Source organism: Peromyscus maniculatus, chromosome X (assembly GCF_049852395.1).
Source record: "Peromyscus maniculatus bairdii isolate BWxNUB_F1_BW_parent chromosome X, HU_Pman_BW_mat_3.1, whole genome shotgun sequence".
NCBI classification, from domain to species: Eukaryota; Metazoa; Chordata; class Mammalia; order Rodentia; family Cricetidae; genus Peromyscus; species Peromyscus maniculatus.
The window spans coordinates 1,980,633-1,986,937 of NC_134875.1; positions in this window are offsets into that span (position 1 = coordinate 1,980,633).

A 6,305-nucleotide genomic window follows, 5' to 3' on the forward strand; every position below is an offset into this window, starting at 1 on the left:
TATATATTCATAGTGTAGAAAAGGATTGTTCCACAGCACTTGGGTTTTTTTAATCTTTTATTATTCTTTGATACTTTCAATACATGTATACAGTTACAGTATATCTCAATCAAATCCACAGGTCCTTGCTTTCTTTGTGGGGGTAGGGGGCAGGAAGGGACAGTCTCACATTATAGCCCAGGCTGACTTAATAAACTTACTCCTGCCTCTACCTGTCAAGTGTTGGGATTAGAGGCATGTCCCACCGCTCCCAGTGAGAAATGTATTCGTTATCATTGAAGGGAGAATAGGCTCAGCTCAATGCTCTGAAAATGACACACAGCCAATCACAGCCAAGAGGTGGAAGAGATGAGGGAGAGAACACAAGGAGAGGCCTCAAGCTCTCTATACTCTAATGCCAAGCTATGTGCCTCCCAGCCCTGGCTTTTCCTCGGCAGTATGACCTTGGACCAGAACAAGTTTGCTTACCCATAAAATGTGGAAATTGGCAGCTCTTTCTTGAAGCCTGCACCCATGTCTTCGGTGCATAGTATTCTCTTTTTCCTTTGAAATAGGGTTTCTTTCTGTAGTCCAGGCTGTTCTAGAATTCAATTTATAATCCAGGCTGACCTCAAACAGGTGATAATCTGCCTGCTTCATCCTCTGGCCTCCTGCAATTACAGGCATAAGCCACCACACCCAGGTTTTTTAATTTTTAAAAAATATATTTTTATCCGGGTGGCAGTAACACACTCCTTTAATCCCAGCACTCGGGAGGCAGAGGCAGGTGAATCTCTGAGAGTTCAAGGCCAGCCTGGTCTACAGAGTGAGATCCAGGACAGGCACCAAAACTACACGGAGAGATCCTGTCTCGAAAAACCTTTATACTTATTTTCTTTGAGACAGAATCTCACTACATAGCCCAGGCTGCTGGCTTCAAACTCGCAGAAGTCCTCCTCCTCTCTCAGCTTCCTGAGTGCTGGAATTCACTTATGCTATACTCAGTTTATTACTGTCCTTTTCCTAACAGTTACAAGTGTAACCTCCTCTACCCTGGCCCTCAACTCTGCAATTCAGGGCTATCTCTTATCTATTTAACAAACTCTCAACTTAGGCTGGAGAAATGCCTCAGCAGTTAAGAGCACTGACTGCTCTTCCAGAGGATTGGAGTTTGAGTCTCAGCATTCACAAAGCAGCTCACAACCAGCTATAACCACAATTCCAGGGGATCCAATGCCCTCTTCTGGCCTGACACTCCATGTGTGCCATGCACTGGCATACATACAGGTTAAACAGCTATACATATAAATTAAAAATAAATATTTTTTTTTTTTTTGCTAACTTTTCTCTTAGAATATACAACTACTTTGATGAGTAAACTCATTCTTACAGGCTTTATCACACTGGGTAATTGACATCCCTGTTTTCTCATTTGCAATTTGATTGAGTTTTTTGTTTGTTGGTTTGTTTTTGTTTTTAGGGGTGAGTTTTCTGTTGTTGTTGTTGTTGTTGTTTTGAGATAGGATCTTACTATAGTCCTGGCTGGCCTAAAATTCACTATGTAGACCAGGCTGGCCTCAAATTCACATGGATCCACCTGTATCTGCTTCCTGAGTGCTGAGATTAAAGGCATGCACCACCATACTTGGCCTTGCAAATTGGACTTTTTTTTTTTTTTTTTTTTCCTTGTGTGACTTGTGTTTTTTTTTTTGTGATATATATTTTTTATTTTACAATACCATTCAGTTCTACATATCAGCCATGGGTTCCCCTATTCTCCCCCCTCCCACGCCCTCCCCTTACCCCCAGCCCACCCTCCATTCCCATCTCCTCCAGGACAAGTCCTCCCCCGAGGACTGTGATCGACTTGGTAGACTCAGTCCAGGGAGGTCCAGTCCCTTCCTCCCAGACTGAGCCAAGTGTCCCTGCATAAGTTCCTGGTTTCAAACAGCCAACTCATGGAATGAGCACAGGACTTGGTCCCACTGCCTAAATGCCTAAAAATAAATATTTTAAAACAAGCAAAAACGCTCAACTTGAAGAAAAAATGTTGTGGAATATTACTTTAACTATATAAAGATGTGTTCCATTTGTTAATGTTGTGGGATATTACTTTAACTGTGTAAAGGTATGTTGCATTTGTTTAACTACGTAGAGATGTGTTACATTTGTTTATGGTGTAGAATATTACTTCAACTATGTAAAGATGTGCTGCATTTGTTCAATTATGTAAAGATGTGTTGCTGTTTTACCTTGCCTGCCTAAAGCACGTTATTGGTCTAATAAAAAGCTGAATTGCCAATAGCTAGGCAGATGACAGGATGGGCAGGGCTGGTGGGCAGAGAAAATAAGTAAGAGGAGGAATATGGGGGAAGGGAGTGATGCCAGGGGCTAGCCATCCAGGCAGCGGCCAGCCAGCCACAGAGGAAATAGGAAAGTAGAACACACAGAATGAAAGAAAGGTAAAAGGCCCCAAGACAAAACGTAGATGAAGAGAAATGGGATAATTTAAAAAGCTAGCTAGAAGCAAGCTAAGCTAAGGCTGAGCATTCATAACTAATAATAAGTCTCCATGTCATGATTTGGGGGCTGGCAGTCCGAAAAAGCCTGCTACCAAAAAAAAAAAAGTGTGGCTTCATGGCTCATATCTGTAATCCTAGCTGATAGGGAGGCTGAGGCAGGAAGATTAAAAATTTAAGGGAAGCCTGCTTGAATGAAATCCTGACTCAAAAAGTTAAAAATGGCTGAGGATATAGCTCACTGATAGGATACTTGCCTAGAATATATGAGGCCCTGGATAATATTCTCAGTGGTATAAAAATAAAAATAAACAATAAAACGTGGAAGCCACAGAATTATTTATATAGAACTGGTTCTGTTTCTGCTTCTTCTGCTGTTTTTTTTGTTTGCTTGTTTGTTGTTGTTTGTTTTTTGTTTTTGTTTTATACTACTGAGGATGGAACCCAGAGCCTTATGCATGACTGCTAGGTAAGCAAGGGCTCTACAACAGAGCTTCACTTTCAGCCCAAGAATGGGCTATTATATACCAGACTACTTACCAACATTATATATTTGTTGTTTGTTTCTAAGACAGACTCTCCTACTGTAGTCCAGCCTGTCTTGCTTACCATTCCCATCCTCTTGCCTCAACCGCCCAAGTCCTGGAATTACAGGCACAAGGAAGTATTGTTTAGTTTCAAGGCCAAATATCCAACTCCCTTCCTGAAGTTTAGTTGGCTTCTACTCTCTTCCCTTACCCTCTCACTAGACCCATTTCCTCTTTGTCTTCTCAGATATGCCCTGGAGTCGCCTGGATTCTGGGCTGCTGGGCTTAATTATGAGGCTTGCTTGCCTTCAGTATCTGTTGCTAAGAAGTACCACTAGGTCTAGTGTGTGGGTCCCACTGTTCTCCCAAACTCATTACCACCACCGGGGAACTGAAGCTTTCATCTTGAATTTGTCTCCTTGTTTGGGGGCCACCTCTGCTCTGGGATTCTTACCTCCAAGCCAGGGTTAACATGGTCTGTATTTAAAGGCCCTGAATCTTCCTTAAGTACACTTGGATCTCATCGTATTTCTTCTAGCCAACCTTTTGGCTGGACTCAAAGTGCCATCCACATGTATCCCTGAAAAGGCTTCATCTGGGACACAAGCTGAGGCCCTACCCGGTGTCTCTACATCCTTCCCTGTACCCATAGCTCAATGACACCCATATTAGACTGACTCTTCTATCTTCCAGCAAAAATAATGGTGAACTGGGGACATTAGTCAGATCCTATCAACTGAATAAAGGCCAATTGTTGTTTGAATCTTAAACAGTCTTACAATAAAAAATCCAGAGCCAGATATCAAGGTGAAAGCTGAAAGATCAGAGAAGCAGAACAGCCAGCAACTAGTTCTTATCTCTACAAAATCCTCAGCCTAAAGAGAGTGAGTTCCTGTTTCCTCACACCATATATACACTTCTCTGCCCTATCATATTACTTCCTGGGATTAAAGGTGTGTGCCACCACTGCCTGACCTCTATGTCTAATCTAGTGGCTGGCTCTGTCCTCTGATCCTAAGGCAAGTTTATTAGGTTACACAATATATCACCACAGTTGACATCCAGGAAGGGTATAGATAAAGCTTCCTGCAATGGGATCAAAGTCTACCTGGGTCCAATATGAAAGTCACATACAATGAAACCAGTTGCCCAAATTTGCCAGGAAAACCAGGCTGGTTACATTGTACCTTAACTCCCCTGTACTCTTGAACTGCTATGATCCTTGTTCCAGGTTGAACAGATCTTCAGAGCTTCCCCCTAGCAACTGACAGGGTTCTTGGGTATTTTGGGAACATCCTGCAAAGCATGACAATGTATTTTGCCTCTCCCTCCCTCTACTTTTCTACAGAACTAGCTATATAGCAGGCATTGGCTTGATATTTCCACCACCATGTCCATGTAAGTGTAACAATTTCCAAGCTAAGGAGCTTCCTTCAAAAATTCGTGTTCCTACCATTAAGGAGGAGGGGATGGGGAGTGGGTGGGTGTGGTGATATATTGTGTACCCTAATAAAATTTGCCTGAAGATCAATGAAGCAGAGCCAGCCACAGCCACCACCTCTTACCTCACCAACTCCTCAGCCTGAAAAAGCCTCAGCCAATAGGCCTCTAGCTGAATGAGTTTCCTCAGCCAGAAATCCTTAGTTCCTGTCTCTTCATGCCTTATATACCTTTCTCTACCCAGACATCACTTCTTTCCTAGTGCTGGGATTAATTGCTTGTGTGCCTCCCAAATACTGGGATTAAAGGTATGAATTTCAAGTGATGGGATTAAAGGTGTATGCCACCACTACCTGGCTGTTTCTCTCCTAGACTGAATCAATCTCATGTAGTCCAGGGTGGCTTTGAGCTCACAGAGATCCAGACGAATCTCTGCCTCCCAAGTGCTAGGATTAAAGGTGTGTGCCACCACTGTCTGGCCTCTATGTTTAATCTAGTGGCTTGTTCTGTTCTCTGATCTTCAGTCAAATTTTATTAGGGTACCCAATATATCACCACAGGTTGGGGGCATAGGGAAGCATGAGGAGGGATGAGAGGAGGATCTGTGGTTGGTATGCAAAATGAATTTTAAAATTTTTTAAACAAAAAAAAAAAAGAAAGAAAAAATTTGTGTTCCTTACACTTGCTTTTTTCCTGTGGCTGTATGGATTTAAGCAGCAGCCACTGTCACCTCCAGACAGTGGAACAGAGGTGGTATTTTGGCCTGCAGCATTAATGAGAACATTCTGTTGGGCCCCAGAACTGTCATTTTCGATCTTTCTGAAGATATGAAGGCATAGCATGAGACACTTACCAAATATTTGAATGACCTTAGCCATTCATAAGCTCACAAACCCCAGAGGAACCAAATAGTTTCTGAATTTGAGAGCAAAACATGCTAAATTCAGTCAAGGCCCTGGGAGACCAGCAGGTCAGCTCCCTTATTTTGCAGGGAGGACCTGGGACTATAAAAGAGATTGGTCAGGGTCACATAGCTATTGGTGGTACAACCATATAAGCAGGGGCTCATCTCTGGCCTTTGCGAAATGAGTACTTGCAACTGGATAAACTAAAACCGAGAATTAATAAATACATTTAATACATGAAAACAGGATTGTTACACACATTATTTATAAAGTGACAAGGTAATTTGCATGCCTTATTGCTAACAAATTACAAGTTCTACTGGCAGGCTCAATACAGTAACATCAAAGTTAAAATTATTCAGTGTGGTGATATATGTCCCCCAATATATTTTGCATACTAATAAATTTATCTGGGGTCAGAGAACAGACGAGCCATTAGATAGACATAGAGGCCAGAAAATGGTGGCACTCACACCTTTAATCCTAGCACTTGGGAGACAGAGATCCATACGGATCTCTGTGAGTTTAAAGCCACACTGAAAATAGCCAGACATGGTGACTCACACCTTTAATCCCAGGAAGTGATAGCAGGAAGCACAAAGGTATATAAGGTGTGAAAACCAGGAACTAGGCTGATTAAGCTTTTAGGCTTTTAGCAGCAGTTTAGCTGAGATTCATTCTGGATGAGGGCTCAGAGGCTTCCAGTCTGAGGAAACAGGATCAGCTGAGGAATTGACAAGGTGAAGTGGCTGTGGCTTGTTCTGTTTCTCTGATCTTCCAGTGTTCACCCCAATACCTGCCTCCAAGTTTGTTTTTATTAATAAGACCCTTTAGAGATTCATGCTACAATTCAGACTGCCGGTAGAGCTTGTAATTTAATTTTTAGATCTGTACAAAGCAGCTACAGGACTTGTAATGATCTGTACATGTCCTTT